Source organism: Triticum urartu, chromosome 6A, assembly GCF_056163025.1.
Source record: "Triticum urartu cultivar PI428250 chromosome 6A, HENAU_Tu73, whole genome shotgun sequence".
In the NCBI taxonomy this organism is placed as follows: Eukaryota; Viridiplantae; Streptophyta; class Magnoliopsida; order Poales; family Poaceae; genus Triticum; species Triticum urartu.
The window spans coordinates 97,335,390-97,355,639 of NC_141878.1; positions in this window are offsets into that span (position 1 = coordinate 97,335,390).

Genomic DNA, 20,250 nt, shown 5'->3' on the forward strand with positions numbered 1-20,250 from the left:
GGCTTCTAGCCATTTGTCGGAATCCAGGCCCGCCATCGCTTCTTCATAGTTCGAAGGTTCACCGTTGTCTAACAACATGATTTCCAAGACAGGGTTGCCGTACCACTCTGGTGCGGAACGTGTCCTTGTGGACCTTCGAATTTCAGTAGGAGCTTGATCAGAAGTATCTTGATCATCATCATTAACTTCCTCTCTAGTCGGTGCAGGCACCTCAGGAACATTTTCTTGAGCTGCGCCATTTTCCGGTTCAAGAGGTAATACTTCATCAAGGTCTACTTTCCTCCCACTTACTTCTTTCGAGAGAAACTCCTTCTCTAGAAAGGATCCATTCTTGGCAACAAAGATCTTTCCTTCGGATCTAAGGTAGAAGGTATACCCAATAGTTTCTTTAGGGTATCCTATGAAGATGCATTTTTCCAACTTGGGTTCGAGCTTTTCAGGTTGAAGTTTCTTGACATAAGCATCGCATCCCCAAACTTTCAGAAACGACAGCTTAGGTTTCTTCCCAAACCATAATTCATACGGTGTCGTCTCAACGGATTTCGACGGAGCCCTATTTAAAGTGAATGCGGCAGTCTCTAAAGCATACCCCCAAAAAGATAGCGGTAAATCGGCAAGAGACATCATAGATCGCACCATATCTAATAGAGTGCGATTACGACGTTCGGACACACCATTACACTGAGGTGTTCCAGGCGGCGTGAGCTGTGAAACTATTCCACATTTTCTTAAGTGTGTGCCAAACTCATGACTCAAGTATTCTCCTCCATGATCTGATCGCAGGAACTTGATTTTCCTGTCACGTTGATTCTCAACCTCACTCTGAAATTCCTTGAACTTTTCAAAGGTCTCATACTTGTGTTTCATTAAGTAGACATACCCATATCTACTCAAGTCATCAGTGAGGGTGAGAACATAACGATAGCCACCGCGAGCCTCAACACTCATTGGACCGCACACATCAGTATGTATGATTTCCAATAAGTTGGTTGCTCGCTCCATTGTTCCTGAGAACGGAGTCTTGGTCATTTTACCCATGAGGCATGGTTCGCACGTGTCAAATGATTCGTAATCAAGAGACTCTAAAAGTCCATCAGCATGGAGCTTCTTCATGCGTTTGACACCTATGTGACCAAGGCGGCAGTGCCACAAGTATGTGGGACTATCATTATCAATCTTACATCTTTTGGTACTCACACTATGAACATGTGTAGTATTACGCTCGAGATTCATTAAGAATAAACCATTCACCATCGAGCATGACCATAAAACATATCTCTCATATAAATAGAACAACCATTATTCCCCGATTTAAATGAGTAGCCATCTCGAATTAAACGAGATCCTGATACAATGTTCATGCTCAAACTTGGCACTAAATAACAATTATTGAGGTTCAAAACTAATCTCGTAGGTAAATGTAGAGGTAGCGTGCCGACGGCGATCACATCGACCTTGGAACCATTCCCGACGCGCATCGTCACCTCGTCCTTCGCCAGTCTCCGCTTATTCCGCAGCTCCTGTTTTGAGTTACAAATGTGAGCAACTGCACCGGTATCAAATACCCAGGAGCTACTACGAGTACTGGTAAGGTACACATCAATTACATGTATATCACATATACCTTTCATTTTGCCGGCCTTCTTGTCTGCTAAGTATTTGGGGCAGTTCCGCTTCCAGTGACCACTTTCCTTGCAATAAAAGCACTCAGTCTCGGGCTTGGGTCCATTCTTTGGCTTCTTCCTGGCAGCTTGCTTGCCGGGCGCGGCAACTCCCTTGCCGTCCTTCTTGAAGGCTTTCTTTCCCTTGCCCTTCTTGAACTTAGTGGTTTTATTCACCACCAACACTTGATGTTCCTTTCTGACTTCTACCTCTGCTGATTTCAGCATTGCAAATACTTCAGGAATGGTCTTTTCCATCCCCTGCATATTGAAGTTCATCACAAAGCTCTTGTAGCTTGGTGGAAGCGACTGAAGGATTCTGTCAATGACCGCGTCATCCGGGAGATTAACTCCCAGCTGAGTCAAGCGGTTATGCAACCCAGACATAGTGAGTATGTGCTCACTGACAGAACTATTTTCCTCCATCTTACAGCTAAAGAATTTGTCGGAGACTTCATATCTCTCGACCCGGGCATGAGCTTGAAAAACCATTTTCAGCTCTTCGAACATCTCATATGCTCCGTGTCTCTCAAAACGCTCTTGGAGCCCCGGTTCTAAGCTGTAAAGCATGCCGCACTGAACGAGGGAGTAGTCATCGGTACGTGCCTGCCAAGCGTTCATAACGTCTTGTTCTGCAGGGAGAACAGGTGCGTCACCTAGAGGTGCTTGTAGGACATAATCTTTCTTGGCAGCTATGAGGATGATCCTCAGGTTCCGGACCCAGTCCGTGTAGTTGCTGCCATCGTCTTTCAGCTTGGTTTTCTCTAGGAACGCGTTGAAGTTGAGGACTACGTTGGCCATTTGATCTACAAGACATATTGTAAAGATTTTAGACTAAGTTCATGATAATTAAGTTCATCTAATCAAATTATTCAATGAACTCCCACTTAGATAGACATCCCTCCTGTAATCTAAGTATAACATGATCCGAGTTAACTAGGCCGTGTCCGATCATCATGTGAGACGGACTAGTCAACATCGGTGAACATCTTCATGTTGATCGTATCTTCTATACGACTCATGCTCGACCTTTCGATCTTCTGTGTTCCGAGGCCATGTCTGTACATGCTAGGCTCGTCAAGTCAACCTAAGTGTTTGCACGTGTAAATCTGTCTTATACCCGTTGTATGTGAACGTTAGAATCTATCACACCCGATCATCACGTGGTGCTTCGAAACAACAAACTGTCGCAACGGTGCACAGTTAGGGGGAACACTTTCTTGAAATTATTATGAGGGATCATCTTATTTACTACCGTCGTTCTAAGCAAACAAGATGTACAAAACATGATAAACATCACATGCAATCAAATAATAAAAGTGACATGATATGGCCAATATCACATAGCTCCTTTGATCTCCATCTTGGGGCTCCATGATCATCTTGTCACCGGCATGACACCATGATCTCCATCATCATGATCTCCATCATCGTGTCTCCATGAAGTTGCTCGCCAACTATTACTTCTACTACTATGGCTAACGCGTTTAGCAATAAAGTAAAGTAATTTACATGGCGTTTCTCAATGACACGCAGGTCATACAAAAAATAAAGACAACTCCTATGGCTCCTGCCGGTTGTCATACTCATCGACATGCAAGTCGTGATTCCTATTACAATAGCATGAACATCTCATACATCACATATATATCATTCATCATTCATCACAACTTTGGCCATATCATATCACAAAGCACTTGCTGCAAAAACAAGTTAGACGTCCTCTAATTGTTGTTGCAAGTTTTTACGTGGCTGAAATAGGGTTCTAGCAAGAACATTTTCTTACCTACGTTAAAGCCACAACGTGATTTGTCAACTTCTATTTACCCTTCATAAGGACCCTTTTCATCGAATCCGCTCCAACTAAAGTGGGAGAGACAGACACCCGCCAGCCACCTTATACAACTTGTGCATGTTAGTCGGTGGAACCGGTCTCACGTAAGCGTACGTGTAAGGTTGGTCCGGGCCGCTTCATCCCACAATACCGTTGAAGTAAGATAAGACTAGTAGTGGCAAGAAAGTTGACAACATCAACGCCCACAACAAATTTGTGTTCTACTCGTGCAAGAGAACTACGCATAGACCTAGCTCATGATGCCACTGTTGGGGAACGTTGCAGAAAACAAAAAAAATTCCTATGGTTTCACCAAGATCCATCTAGGAGTTCATCTAGCAACGAGTGATTGGATTGCATCTACATACCTTTGTAGTCACGTGCGGAAGCGTTCAAAGAACGGGGATGAGGAAGGCGTACTCGACGTGATCCAAATCACCGGAGATCCTAGCGCCGAACGGACGGCACCTCCGCGTTCAACACACGTACCGTCAGCGTAACGTCTCCTCCTTCTTGATCCAGCAAGGGGAAGGAGAGGTTGAGGAAGATGGCTCCAGCAGCAGCACGACGGTGTGGTGGTGATGGAGCTGCAGTACTCCGGCAGGGCTTCGCCAAGCTCTATGGAGGAGGAGGATGTGTTGGAGAGGGAGAGGGAGGCACCAAAGGTGTGGTGTGAGAGGCCCTCCTTTCCCCAGTATATATAGGGAGTCCAAGGGGGGGCTGGCCCTAGGAGATCCAATCTCCTAGGGGGGGTGCGGCCAAGGTAGGAATCCCTCCTCCCTAAGGCACCTAGGAGGTGCCTTCCCCCTTTGGGACTCTTCCCTTCCTTGAACCCTAGGTGCATGGGCCTCTTGGGGCTGGTGCCCTTGGCCCATGTAGGCCAAGGCGCACCCCCTACAGCCCATGTGGCCCCTCGGGGAAGGTGGCCCCACCCGGTGGACCCCCGGGACCCTTCCGGTGGTCCCAGTACAATACCGGTGACCCCGAAACTTGTCCCGATGGCCGAAATAGCACTTCCTATATATAATTCTTTACCTCCGGACTATTCCGGAACTCCTCGTGACATCCGGGATCTCATCCGGGACTCCGAACAACATTCGGGTTACTGCATATACATATCCCTACAACCCTAGCGTCACCGAACCTTAAGTGTGTAGACCCTACGGGTTCGGGAGACACGTAGACATGACCGAGACGACTCTCCGGCCAATAACCAACAGCGGGATCTGGATACCCATGTTGGCTCCCACATGTTCCTCGATGATCTCATCGGATGAACCACGATGTCGAGGATTCAAGCAACCCCGTATACAATTCCCTTTGTCAATCGGTATGTTACTTGCCCGAGATTCGATCGTCGGTATCCCAATACCTCGTTCAATCTTGTTACCGGCAAGTCACTTTAATCGTACTGTAATGCATGATCCCGTGACCAGACACTTGGTCACTTTGAGCTCATTATGATGATGCATTACCGAGTGGGCCCAGTGATACCTCTCCGTCATACGGAGTGACAAATCCCAGTCTTGATCCGTGTCAACCCAACAAACACTTTCGGAGATACCCGTAGTATACCTTTATAGTCACCCAGTTACGTTGTGACATTTGGCACACCCAAAGCACTCCTACGGTATCCGGGAGTTACACGATCTCATGGTCTAAGGAAAAGATACTTGACATTGGAAAACTCTAGCAAACAAACTATACGATCTTATGCTATGTTTAGGATTGGGTCTTGTCCATCACATCATTCTCCTAATGATGTGATCTCGTTATCAATGACATCCAATGTCCATATTCAGGAAACCATGACTATCTGTTGATCAACGAGCTAGTCAACTAGAGGCTTACTAGGGACATGTTGGTGTCTTTTATTCACACATGTATTACGATTTCCGGATAACACAATTATAGCATGAATAAAGGCAATTATCATGAACAAGGAAATATAATAATAATGCTTTTATTATTGCCTCTAGGGCATATTTCCAACAGAGCGAGCCGGTGGAGTATTCGTCGACTGAACCCAACTGCAAGAGGATAAAAGCAGATGGCCCGATGACGCTTCCCCGCCATCCTCTCCCTCGCCGTTCACATTGTCTCACGGGGTGGCTGTCTGCCGCCGAGGAATAGGAGGGGACTGCCCCCCCCCCAGCCCCATAGTCGGGCAGGCTGTGAATTGTGAGGAGGAGCTTAGTGTAGGATCAAAAGTATGTCTAGAGGGGGTGATTAGACTACTTTACCAAATAAAAACTTATCCTTTTCCCAATTTTAGTTCTTGACAGATTTTAAAACTTTGGACAAGTCAAGCAATCTTATCACAATTCAAGCAAGCATGCAAAGAGTATATGAGCAGCGGAAAGTAAAGCATGCAACTTGCAAGAATGTAAAGGGAAGGGTTTGGAGGATTCAAACGCAATAGGAGACACGGATGTTTTTGTCATGGTTCCGATAGGTGGTGCTATCGTACATCCATGTTGATGGAGACTTCAACCCACGAAGGGTAATGGTTGCACGAGTCCACGGAGGGCTCCACCCACGACGGGTCCACGAAGAAGCAACCTTGTCTATCCCACCATGGCCGTCGCCCACGAAGGACTTGCCTCACTAGCGGTAGATCTTCATGAAGTAGGCGATCTCCTTGCCCTTACAAACTCCTTGGTTCAACTCCACAATCTTGTCGGAGGCTCCCAAGTGACACCTAGCCAATCTAGGAGGCACCACTCTCCAAGAAGTAACAAATGGTGTGTTGATGATGAACTCATTGCTCTTGTGCTTCAAGTGATAGTCTCCCCAACACTCAACTCTCTCTCACAGGATATGGATTTGGTGGAAAGAATATTTGAGTGGAAAGCAACTTGGGGAAGGCTAGAGATCAAGATTCATATGGTAAGAATGGAATGTCTTGGCCTCAACACAAGTGTAGGTGGTTCTCTCTCTCAGAAAAAGTAAGTTGGAAGTGTAGGTTTGTTCTGATGGCTCTCTCTACGAATGAAGAGGTGGTGGAGGGGTATATATAGCCTCCACACAAAATCTAACCGTTACACACAACTTGCCAATCTCGGTGGGACCGAATAGTTAAACTCGGTCGGACCGATTCAGCAAAGCTAGTGACCATTAGGGTTTTCGGTGGGACCGACATGCAACTCGGTAGGACCGATATGATTAGGGTTAGGGCATAACGTAATCTCGGTGAGACCGATTACACAAACTCGGTGAGACCGATTTTGGTAATAAGCTAACCAGAGAGTTGGTCAGGTAAACTCGGTGGGACCGATCACTCATTTCGGTGAGACCGAAACGTTACGAAGGGAAAACAGAGAGTTTACATTGCAATCTCGGTGGGACCGATCGCTCATCTCGGTAAGACCGAAATGTTACGAAGGGAAACAGAGAGATTACAATCCCATCTCGGTGAGACCAAGATCCCTATCGGTGAGATCGATTTGCCTAGGGTTTGTGGCAGTGGCTATGACATTTGAAACTCGGTGGCGCCGGATAGAAAGAATCGGTGGGGCCGAGTTTGACTTTTGGTTTAGGTCATATGTGGATGTAAGAAAGTAGTTGAGGGCTTTGGAGCATATTACTAAGCATTTTGAGCAAGAGCCTCATTAAGCAATACCTCATCCCTCCTTGATAGTATTGGCTTTTCCTATAGACTCAATGTGATCTTGGATCACTAAAATAGAAAATGTAGAGTCTTGAGATTTGAGCTTGAGCCAATCCTTTGTCCTTAGCATTTTGAGGGGTCCACTTTTCTCATCCATGCCATGCCAATCATTGAGCTTTCCTGAGATATTAATCTTGAAATAGCATTAGCTCAATGAGCTATATGTTGTTAGGAATTACCAAAACCACCTAGGGATAGTTGCTCTTTCAATATCCCCCTTTTTGGTAATTGATGACAACATATAGATCAAAGCTTCGACAAATGATAATAAGAGTGAAAAACATTGTCGCTTTGAGAAGTATGTGAAAAGCAAGAGCTCCCCCTAAATTTGTGCATATTTTAAGATTTTCTTTGGACTGCAAATGCACAATGAGTTAGGAACATGGGTTACTCTTCCACGTCACATACATCTTGGTGGAGCACTCAAAATGATAATAATGAAATACATGCACTCATCACCAAGCAAAGTGAATGATCATATATGGGGATATAAAAGGATAATGTCATCCCACAAGCATTAAGGTAGCATATGATCAAACACATGATCATTCAAGTATCACACACAAGCATAAAGTCTCGAAACAAGCAAATAAACAAAGTTTAACCACCAAATAAAATGAGAGAATAAAAAGCAACACACTCTCTCTCGAAGCCTATGATCTATAAATTTTCTCCCCCTTTGGCAACAAGTTACCAAAAAGTTCATCAAAATGCATAGTGCTAGATCGACTCTCAGGCTTGGTCTTCAGGTGGTGGTGTATATAACATGCCAAGGACGAAGGCATCAGTTGATGTAGATAGAGCTGGTGGAGTGGGTGCTGGAGCTGGTGGCACTGAAGCTGTAGCTGGTGCAGATGAAGTTGCTCTGGTGTCTGTGACAGGCACTGCAGCAGATCTCTATCCTCTGGGCACTCTAGCAAAAGCATCAGTGGTAGACTTGCCCTTCTTTTCCTGCACTTCATCCTGAAGTTGCTCAACAACTGACTAGATCTCAGTGACCTTCACATCTAAGTCATAGAACTTCTGCTCCATGATCCTCTCCAAGCTCTCCTGGTGTTGAGTCAGGGTAGCTAATCCCTTCTCAATCCTCAGAGTGGAGGCAATCAAGTAGCCAAGCCGATCTTGCTTGCTCTTCAGAAGATACTGAGATGCCTCTTGAGTGGTTGGCATCTTTGCAGCCTTTTCATCCCTTGCCTTCTCCCTCTTGGCTTGTGCTTGCATAGAAGATGGTTTATTTTCATCCATCACCACAGTGTTGTCCTCAAAGTCTGGATAGGTGGGCATGTGTTCCTTGTCCAGGAGATATGTGCCAGTGCCCATCTTGGAGTTGATTAGCTCCTGAATCTGTGGGGCATACCCACAACTCCTCTTCTGATCTGCAGCTGTTCTCTTAATGGTTTCCACAATTAGGCTCATGACTTTGAACTTTTGAGGCACATCAAATATGTGAAGAAAGTTAATTGCATGGCCTCTGATCATCTTGTGATCACCTGACTTTGGCAAGAGAGTGTGCCTGAGGATCCAGTTGATTGTTGGCAAGCCTGATAGAAGGTAATGTACTGATCCAAACTTGTGTGTCTCAAGAGCAGCATCTAGGATATCTTTGTACATATGTGCCATGGTGTTGTGATCCTTCTTCTTCTTGGCATAGACATCCAAGTCATCTTCACTCTCCTCGGGAGCATTGATCAATTTTGCCCATTCTGCAACCGTTGACTGGTACCTAGTACCTGACATCTAGACAATCCTTCCATCTGGGTAGAAATGAGCTGTGGAGTAGAACTGCATGATGAGCTCATCATTCCACTTTGTGAGCTTCTGAGCCAAAAACTCATCGACTCCACACGCCTTGAAGCTGTCATATACACCAGGGAAGTGATCCTCATTTTCCTCAATGAATGTCCAATCGACCCATGTCATGTCACACACTATGGGCTTCTTGTCAAGTAAGATAGTCTCATAGAAGTCCTGTTGTTCCTTTGTATGGAACCTGTAGTCCACAATAGTCCTTCTCCTAGTGGCATATGGATCGGACTCTCTCATAGCCTTAAACCTGAATCCTTCCTGATTTTCATGTTCTCTGCAACAGAGTGAGCATCATTGTGATCTGGAATTTTGGGCTTCAACTTTCTCAACACGACAGAATCATCGTCTTCTTCTTCAGCAGCTTGAGGCACTGGGGCCTTGTTCTTCTCCTTGGCAGGGATGTTCCTGGTGCTCCTCTTGGGTTTTGGCTTTGGAGCTGGAGCAGCAGTCTTAGGAGTAGTCTTAGGCTTAGATGGAGTAGCCCCTGCCCTTATAGCATCTTCCATAAGCTTTTGAGCTTTCGGTGCTGCTGCTGCATCCTCTTCCTCTTCCTGTTCTTCAGAATCTTTCATTACTGAAGATCTCCCAAGCACTCTGGCAGTGGTCTTCTTGACCCTTTCCTTCCTTTTATTTTCTTCCACAACCTGTTCTTTGGGTGCACATCCCAAAGTCTCTTGAGTGGATGTTCTGGCTTTTGACATGGGAACTCTCTTGGCAGGAACCTTTTGCTTCATTCCTGGCTTAGTGGCAGCAGCTGTGCCATATTCCTTTTTCAGGACTTTCCTCTTTGAGGTGGCCTCTTCCTCAATAGCCACATAGTCCTCATCCTCAGAATCTGAGGTTTTCTTCTTGCTGGTCCTGGTGGCTGCCTTAGGCAAGTTGCTGGGTGTACTTCTGCTTCCTTCAACAAAGCTGCTAGAGGGACTAGTGCCCTCACTCATGTTCACTTGCTCCACAGACTTGTTCTGACTGTCACTCTGATCTGACATGATGCAAACACTAACAGCAGACCCTGTGAATAGATTATAGATGAGGTAGATTTGATAAGCATCACAAAGTACAGAGGTTTTTGCAAAAAGAATGAGTTAAAAACTTAGTTTTAGTTTTCCACAGAAAGCATTTCGGATCTACCGATTTGCAAACTCGATGATACCGAAGCAGCTTCTGGAACCTAAACTTGTGAACTCGGTTAGACCGAGTCACAGTTTGGTGGCACCGAGACTGCTAGGGTTTCACAAAGTATTGAACTCGGTCACACCGATTTGCAATTCTCAGTCAGACCAAGAATCACATGTGCAATGGCCTTAGCCAAATCGGTGGAACCGATTTCAACAACTCGGTCGGTCCGAGATGGTTTCGGCGGGAACTTAACCCTAAATTTTCAATCCACGACTAAACTACAAAGTGATTTCGCTGGATAGAGTGATCTCAATCGTGGCAGGATACATGGAAAAACAATGTGCTAAGAATAGGAGGGGGAATAGCACAAGGATCAAGTCCATACCCTAGTGCGGCGATGGACTTGCTATGGCGGCAACGGCAGAGATGATTCCCGTTGACGGCGGCGGAGACCAGCGGCGGGAGGCAGCTGGCGATGAGGAGGACGATCCGGAGACCCAGGGAGGCAGAGTAGGCTTAGCCCGGGCGAAGATGTTCGGAAAATTTTCCAAATTTTGGCCCTGGGATATATATAGCCTGACCCTGTCGGTGTGACCGAGTGGAACAACTTGGTGGCACCGAGATTCATAACTGCAAGCAGTTACTGAAACTCGATGTGACCGAAAAGTTCAAATCGTTTGCACCGAGATTGAAAACCTAGATCGACTTAGTGATCTTGGTATGACCGAAATGGATGAATCGGTCAGACCGAAACGCACAAAGAAGTTTTGGATTTTTAAGTCTATGACGAATCGGGGACTCCGAGTGCTCCTCACACAGAGTGGTTCGAATCTGACTTGATCAAACTTTGTGATGTAGCATGAATATAGAGTTTGAGACGGAAAAGCATAGATAGCTAGGAAGGTTCTTAGGCATTCTTGTCCATCCACTTGGCAAAAGAAAAAGGAACCAAACAATCAAAACAACAAGTGGATGTCCTCAAATGAGTAAATTATGCAACCAACATGCTCACACAATAAAATGGCAAATGAAATATGTGGCAAAGCATGCACAACCAATTCTAGCATCTATCAAGCAATTGGCGATGACTAGGTCATCTATATATGAGTATATTGACTTAGGAGTCAAATGAAAACATTTGATCATAGGTCATACTCATCGTTTAAGCACAAATGGGGTTACCATTTTTACATAAAGCGTTGTTGTGTTCACACCATTAGAGTTGTTTTACATAAAGCCAAGAGGTCACACAAGGCGGGTTCTTCTCCAATTTCCAAGTGTTTGTAAATAGTATCTGGCCCCATAAATGTTGATCCTCTTGGCTTCTGCGCCCAATAAGGGCAATTTCTCATGCATCAAACAAATACGAGGCGCCAGGGCATTTTTACATTCACCCCCTGAGCCAGATAAATAAATTGTCTATTAAAGGGATCGGGATTCTTAGATCCGATCCACACCATCCTCCCCTCAGCGAGAATTCATCAGAGCGCGTTTCGGAAAGATCCATTCCAGCATGGCCGACCTCCGCAGCTCCTCCTCCCGCCCCCGTAGCCCTAAGCTTGGTGATTGGGAGAGGTGTTCAGTCCCACATAGTCGATTGGTCGAACTGCAGACCAAAGGATTTCTTCCTCCGGCATACATGGTGCCCGTTCGAGCCGGGCTCGCCACCTACAATGGCGGGGAGCAAGCGGAGAACTTTCCCTGTCCCTCCATGGGGGAACGGGTTTGCCTTGTTCCTTACTTACTAAGGAGACTCGGATTTCCAATTCATCCGTTCCTCCACGGGCTCCTGGAGTTCTACGGCCTCCAACTACACAATCTCACTCCTGCCTCCATCCTACACATCGCCGGCTATGTTGCTCTTTGTGATTTGTTCCTGGGCTGCGAGGCTCACTTCGAGCTGTGGAAAAGGCTATTTTGCCTTGTCCCTCGCACACAAAGGGAATCACTTTATCAAGTGGGCGGAGCCGAAGTATGGCGCATCGCCGATACCAGATATCTGCCCGGTACCCCGAAGAAGCTGTCCGAAGACTGGCCTTCAGAATGGTTTTATATGGAGGACGTTCCCCTTCCGCACCCTGTTCGGCGGGGTCTTCTTGAGTTCAACAATGATCCTCTGAAGAAGCGCCGAAGTTGGCGCCCACGGAGCCCCCAGGTGGAAGACGACAGAGAAGTCCTCTATCTGATGAACCGGATTAAGGCACTGGCTCAGTCAGGATTGACAATAACCAAAGTTATGTCGATTTGCATAATGCGGGGAGTGCAACCACTTCAATATCGTGGGCACCCCTTGTAGTGTTTCAACGGGGAGGATGACGCCACCCGCTACGGGCGTAAGGGTCCGGGCGATGCTACCGCATTAGCCAAAATTCTATCCGAACTGTTCAAGGGAGAGGAGGAGGAGTTCACCCGCATCAAGCCACGGGACATATTCTCCATGCACAATCCTCCAAGCTGGGTAAGCTATATCCCCTTACTTCCATCTTCCCGCATTTTTCGTTGTAAGTATTCACCTTGCCAATTTACGGCAGGAACTGCGAAAGGCCATAAAGGAGGTCAGCAGCCCTTCTCCACAATCGGAGGACCCGGACCGGGCCCTCGACTCCGGACTCGAAGAAGATCCGGTTATCTCCGTGGAGCTGATAAACCGGCAGTTCTATCAGTTAAGCTGCGATGATGCCATGGTGGCCATTACGGCCGACTATCCCGGACTGCTCCCTGCATCGCATGTAAGAAAAAACGAAAAGTCCCAACTCAAAAAAGTAGGATCCCCTTTTAGACACTTCACCCACCATATTCACATGGCCTTTTTTTTACAGGGAAGGCATTCGGGATGCCCTGCAGCAACGCGCCAACAGGAGGCATCGAGGCAGGGTAGGCCAAAAAGGAAGGCGGTTAGGACAGAGACGCCGGCGCAAAGGTACAACAAACCCCGCTCCGTGGTTGTCATCTTTTTCAAAATATAATGACTCCCGTGTTTCTTTAACAGAAAAAACACTCGCCGGAATATGTCCGGCGATGTCACCGATCACGCTTCTACCAGTCGGGCACCAGGACCGGACACGGAGGCAGAAGCCGATATGGGGCAGGCGCTGGATAATCCCCCTACAGAGCATGCGGATAGGTTATCTGCTACAAACTCAGAAGTGGAAAGCGCCATGAATCATAGGCGCCGCCGGGCCGTACTCCGTGACGCTTGTTTCTCACCAGAGGCGTTTGATGCCTTTAATTCTGGAGAGGCGTACCTCCGTGCCGCTCAAGATGGTCTAGCCGGAGCCACGGATCAGTATGTAAAGGATGTACGGGTGAGTGAATCTGACGATTTGTATGTATCGGTAGCCCCTGAGACTTGAAACAGTTGGCAGAACTGATTTAAGGATCATCTTTATTGTGCAGGTTCTTACAGAGAAGAATACTAGGCTGTCCCAGGAGCTGGAGGAATGCAAGACCCAACTGCGGGCTGCTATTGCCGCATTGCAGGAACAGAAAAAGCCTCCCGCTTGTAACATTTTAAAGAATGATGGTTACCATATAGTGCGCGGCGTGGCTGCAGATCTAACAATAGATTTTCCAAATGAATCCGGAGAAAATCTGGGGGACCAGCATGTTATGGGGCAGCTAGAAGCTGACAAACGCGTGCTGACTGAGGTTAGGCGGGAGAAAAATAATCTCCAAGACGCCGATATAAGGCTGAACGTGGAACTAAAAGACGTTCGGGGCCAGCTTGCAGACTCCGAGAAGGAGAATAAGAGGCTTCGACGCGGCATTTTTAGTAAGTGCTTGAACGAATCCTTTAAAGGTATTCGGCGAAGAAGCCGACTAACAGCGTTATGTCTGTAGGTATGCTGACGGGTCATCCCGCGGAGGAAATGTCCGGGTCTGCGGGTGATCTTCTGTCCGAGCTGTCACATCTGCACGAACAAGTTCGGCAGGTGATGCAGGGTGTTGCCCAAGCCTTGTGGCCATTCGTCTCCCTGCCAGAGGGTGTTGCGGAGCTTGCGGAGAAGCTTAAAGGAGCGCGGCGGCGCTTCTGATTATGGAAGATATTAGCCTGCCGACAGTGTGCCATAGAAGCCTGGGCCATGGTGAAGACGCGGTATACCAAAGCAGACCCAAATCACATGGCCGAGGTCGGACCTGTGGGGCTCGACGGAAAAGAGATTCCCGTTAGCTTAGTTTATGGGCAAGTAGAATTAGCCGCAAAGTATTCCCAACAGGATTGTAAGCTAGACCGCCTGTTGGATGGTATAGAAGAAGAATTTAGTCAGCCTGCATGACTATGTAATTGAAGTGACATGTATAATGCCTTCTAGCCGGATTGTAGATCATTTGTCGTTGCGGACCTTTTCGCTTCAGCCTCCGGGCCCAATAGTCCGGAGTGTATCCAAATACCCGCTCAGTTATATAAGAACCAGGGTATGTGTGGAGACTAGGCGTAGGGGTCATTAGTGCTTTATTAGACAAGTGCCCAACTAGTTATGTTATATTACATGGGTAGTAAGAAACATCTTCCAGGGAGAATAGTTCCGTTAAGGGTTCCTTTCCCTGGGCAAGCATGCCCTAAAGTGCATGTCCGGACTGCGATAGGAAATGCAGGAAAAACATCTGGGAAGATATGAAAAATAAAAATCATCTTTTGTTCACCAACCGGATATTCCCTTAAGAACGCTAGCTTCCGGCTTCACCCAGTCTGAGGTACACATCCGGCTGACCCGGCAGTAACAATCGCAGAGGTGCTCCCCTTATGCCCTAGCCGAATTAACGGGAACGTAGGGCATAAATACAAGAGCCAGGCAACCCAGCTTGGCCAAAACTTAAGTCATATCGATGCATATAATGGTGAAAAAAGGTACATGCGGAAGTATAACACATGCGTTGGGCATGAAGCCCGGATAAATAATTTAAGCTTCTGTGAAAGAAGCCCCCAGGTATGAAGAGTGCGGCTAGCGCGTCTATAATGTGCAAACAAGGCACAAGGTGACCCTTGAAGGCCTAGAGAAATAAGAAAAGAAAGAAAGAAAGGAAAACAAGACAGATAATGTATTTGTGAAAAATGCACAAAGGGAGGGGACTAACATAGAGTCCGGTGCTAGGCGTAGAATCTTCGGAGCCTGGCCGCGTTCCATGGGTTCGGCTCGAGTCGACTAGTCGATGCATCCCGCAGTTGGTACGCTCCACCGGTCAGAACTTGGTCAATAATGAAGGGACCTTCCCATTTGGGCTCGAGCTTGTTCTTTTTCTTATCCGACAGGCTTAGAACTAGTTTGCCAATGTTATAAGTTTTGGCCCGTACTTCGCTGCTTTGGTATCTGCGAGCCTGTTGCTGATAAAATGCGGAACGGGCTTTGGCTACGTCGCGCTCCTCCTCCAAGGTGTCCAGACTGTCTTGCCGATCAAGCTCGGCTTCTATTTCTTCGTATGTCCGCACTCTAGGTGAGTCATGAATTATGTCACAGGGCAAGACTGCCTCTGCGCCGTACACCATAAAGAAAGGTGTATATCCGGTACTATGATTCGGCGTGGCCCGCAGCCCCCAGAGTATGGAGTCGAGCTCCTCTACCCAGTGCGTGTTAGACTCCATTAAGGAACGCACTAATCTAGGTTTAATGCCGCTCATTATAAGACCGTTTGCTCGCTCGACTTGGCCATTGGTTTGTGGGTGATACACTGAGGCATAATCGAGCTTGATGCCCATTTTGTTGCACCAGAGTTTTACCTCGTTGGCCGTGAAGTTCGTGCCATTATCATTGATGATGTTGTGGGGGACGCTGTAACGGTGTACAACCCCGGATATGAAATCTATCACCGGTCCAGATTCGGCTGTTTTAACCGGTTTGGCCTCTATCCATTTGGTGAATTTATCCACCATGACCAATAAGTATTTTTTTTCTTGTGGGTTCCCCCTTTAAGGGGTCCAACCATGTCAAGCCCCCAGACCGCAAAGGGCCATGTAATGGGGATTGTTTGGAGGGCGGTGGGTGGCATGTGGCTTTAATTTGCAAAGAGCTGGCAACCGGCGCAACGTTGGACCAAGTCCTGTGCATCTGCCCGGGCCGTTGGCCAATAGAATCCTGTACGGAAGGCCTTGCTTACAAGAGCCCGGGCTGCGGCGTGATGACCGCCGAGTCCGGCGTGAATTTCTGCCAAAAGATTCCGCCCTTCCTCTTCGGAGATGCACCTTTGAAGGACTCCGGTAGTGCTTTTCTTGTACAATTCTCCCTCATGGACCCTGTAGGCCTTGGATCGCCGCACTATGCAGTGTGCCTCATTTTGGTCCTCCGGAAGTTCCTGTCTAGTTAGGTAGGCCAGAAATGGTTCTGTCCACGGGGCAATAATGGCCATTATTTCGTGGGCTGAAGGTGTTATTTCGGTGGCGGAGCCTCCGATTGTGTCAGAGAGTTCGGTATCGGGTATTTTGGCCGGGTCCGGACTGTTGTTACCGGTATCCCCTTCCCATACTACGGATGGCTTGAAAAGCCTTTCCAAAAATATGTTGGGGGGACCGCGTCATGTTTTGCGCCGATGCGGGCGAGGATATCCGCCGCCTGATTGTTTTCCCAAGCCACATGGTGAAAGTCGAGTCCCTCAAACCGAGCTGACATTTTTAGGACGGCGTTTCGATAGGCTGCCATTTTCGGATCCTTGGCATCAAAATCTCCGTTTATTTGGGATATTGCAAGGTTTGAATCCCCACGGACCCCCAGGCGTTGAATGCCCATGGAGACTGCCATCCGAAGACCATGCAACAGAGCTTCATATTCGGCTGCATTGTTGGAGTCTGTATACAATATTTGCAGTATGTACCGAACGGTATCTCCGGTTGGGGACGTCAGGACGACGCCAGCCCCTAGACCGGCCAGCATTTTAGAACCGTCGAAGTGCATGATCCAATTGGAGTATGCGCCGTACTCTTTAGGGAGTTCGGCCTCCGTCCATTCGGCGACGAAGTCGGCCAGTACTTGCGATTTAATGGCTCGGCGAGGTTTGTATGTTATGTCAAATGGGAGGAGCTCAATGGCCCATTTGGCAATCCGACCCGTAGCGTCGCGGTTGTTGATAATATCATTAAGTGGCACTTTCGAGGCTACTATAATCGAACACTCTTGAAAGTAGTGTCGCAGTTTCCACGATGCCATGAATACCGCATATGCTATATTTTGGTAATGCGGGTACCATGATTTGCATGGAGTGAGGATAGTGGATACATAGTATACCGGCTTTTGAAGAGGGAATTTGTGTCCGTCCGCTTCCCGTTCGACAACGAGCACCGCGCTTACAACTTGATGAGTTGCTGCAATGTACAATAGCATTGGTTCGCCGATGTTTGGCGCGGCCAGGATCGGGTTGGTTGCCAGAATGGCCTATATTTCTTCCAATCCGGCTGTGGCCGCGTCCGTCCACTCGAAGTGTTCGGTGCGCCGAAGGAGGCGATAAAGGGGTAAATCCTTTTCTCCTAAGCGGGAGATAAAGCGGCTTAGAGCCGCCACGCATCCAGTTAAGTTCTGGATTTGTTTGAGGTCTGTTGGGGTAGCCAACTGTGATAACGCTCGGATTTTGGCCGGATTAGCTTCAATACCTCTACTGGAGACAATGAACCCCAGGAGCTTTCCGGCTGGTACGCCGAAAACGCATTTTTCCGGATTGAGCTTGATGTCATATGTTCAGAGGTTGTCGAATGTGAGCCTCAAGTCGTCTATCAAAGAGTCGACGTGTTTGGTTTTGACGACCACATCGTCTACGTATGCCTCTACTGTTTTGCCAATTTGTTTCTACAGGCATGTCTGAATCATGCGCTGATATGTTGCGTCGGCGTTTTTGAGCCCAAAAGGCGTTGTGTTGAAACAAAAGGGACCGTATGGTGTGATGAATGCCGTTGTGGCTTGGTCGTACTCCGCCATCTTGATTTGGTGGTAACCGGAATATGCATCGAGGAAACACAATGACTCGTGTCCTGCGGTAGCGTCAATGATTTGATCGATGCGTGGGAGGGAGAAGGGATCCTTTGGGCAAGCTTTATTGAGGTCTTTGAAATCGACGCAAAGGCGCCAGGATTTGTCCTTCTTTGGTACCATCACCAGGTTTGCTAGCCAGTTCGGATGTTTTATTTCTCTGATGAATCCGGCCTCCAATAACTTGGCTAGTTCTTCTCCCATGGCATGTCTCTTAGGTTCAGAGAAACGCCGAAGAGCTTGCTTGACCGGCTTGAATCCCTTTAGGATATTGAGGCTATGCTCGGCCAGCCTGCGTGGGATTCCTAGCATGTCTGAGGGATGCCAGGCGAATATGTCCCAATTCTCGCGCAGGAACTCTCGTAGTGCGGCGTCCACAGCGGGGTTTAACTGTGCCCCGATGGAGGCTGTTTTGGTAGGGCCCGTTGGGTGGACTTGGAATTTTACTATTTCATCCGTTGGTTTAAAAGAGGTGGACTTGGATCTCTTGTCGAGTATCACATCATCCCTGTCCACTGTGGAGCATAGCGTGGTTAAATCCTCGGCCGAGAGGGCTTCGGATAATGCCTCGAGGGCCAATGTCGTTGTTTTGTTTTCGGTGCGGAGTGCTGTGTCCGGATCACTGGCGAGAGTGATGATTCCGTTGGGCCCGGGCATTTTAAGCTTCATGTACCCATAATGGGGTACGGCTTGGAAGATTGTGAACGCCTCCCGTCCTAAAAGAGCGTGATAGCCACTGCTGAACGGGGCCACTTGGAATGTAATTTCTTCCTACCTGTAATTGTCCGACGTGCCGAATACCACATCTAGTGTGATTTTCCCAGCACAGCGTGCTTCCCGACTGGGAATAATTCCTCTAAAGGTTGTGCTACTTTGCTCGATGCGGTTCCAGTCTATTTCCATCTTTTGAAGAGTTTCCTCATAGATGAGGTTTAGTCCGCTACCGCCGTCCATGAGTACTTTGGTGAGTCGAAAGCCGTCCACGATTGGACTGAGGACCAGTGCGACTGGTGCTCGGGCTGTTCGGGATTTGGGTTCATCACTGGCATTGAAGGTAATAGCCGTGTCACTCCATGGATTTGTTGCTGCTATGTGGCAGATTTTGGCCATGCTGCGGAGCGTTCGCTTGCGCCTATTATTTGACACAAAGGTCTCGAACACTATTAACACCGTATTGTTATCCACTGGATGGTGCTCTGTGGTATGTGGGATAAGAAGATCCTCACCACTTTTGGCCACCTGCCGTAGTATCCAACATGCTCTAAGGTTGTGCGTTGGTATTATATCCGCCGTGCTATGAATTTTGCAGGGTCCGTTGAGCCATCCCTCCAGTATGGTTCCTTGCCCTATAGAGGGTTTTTGCTTTTTGGTAGTTAACCCGGGTGTATTGTGATAATGCACCCTTTTATTTCGGACTGGGTTTGTGTTCAGGGCCGGATTATCCCAAAAGTTTGTTTTGGTTTTCCAGGCACTTTCCATCGCACAGTACTTTCGTACTATGGACGCCAAGTCAGCGAAGCGTGTTATCTCACGGCGATTTATGGCGTTAAGGATTCCCTTGTCCGTGCAATCATTGCAGAAAAATAAGATTGCGTCTTCCTCGCGACAGTCCTTAACATTGTTCATCACAAGGAGGAATCTGGCCCAGTAATGATGTATTGTTTCCTGGGGCTCTTGCCTGATATGGGAAAGGTCGCTTGTGTTTGGGTGGGTGGGTGGAATTGAATCCAAACCCCTACCCGATCTGGGATCCAGGGGCCGAGGAGTTTCCAATTTTGGAAGTTCCAGTTCCGGGATGTTACCCGCTAATCCTGGTCCGCTGTCTGACTCTAAGTTCAGGGATTGGATGTTTTCCTCCCATGAACGGGCATCCAGCTCGGAGAGCTCGGGAATCCGGACATAGTTGGTCCTCAGGATAGAGGAAAGGTCGCCGCATTGTTCCTCCACCACTGCAATATTATGGGTGACCGGTGGAGAGTTAATCTCCCTTTGATCGGGTTTAAGCCCAATCCGATCATAGTCCGTAGCGACTCCCAAGGCGGCGATGCGATCCAAGGGCTCGTTTAAGGAGGAGAGCTCCATTGGATCCATTTGTTCGGTGAGTGCCAATTTGACGTGGAGGCTATTTTCGATGACCTGAGAATTCATCGTTGGCGCGGCGGCCGAACAGGCGGTCATGATGAACCCGCCTAGCCGAAGAGTTTGGCCGAC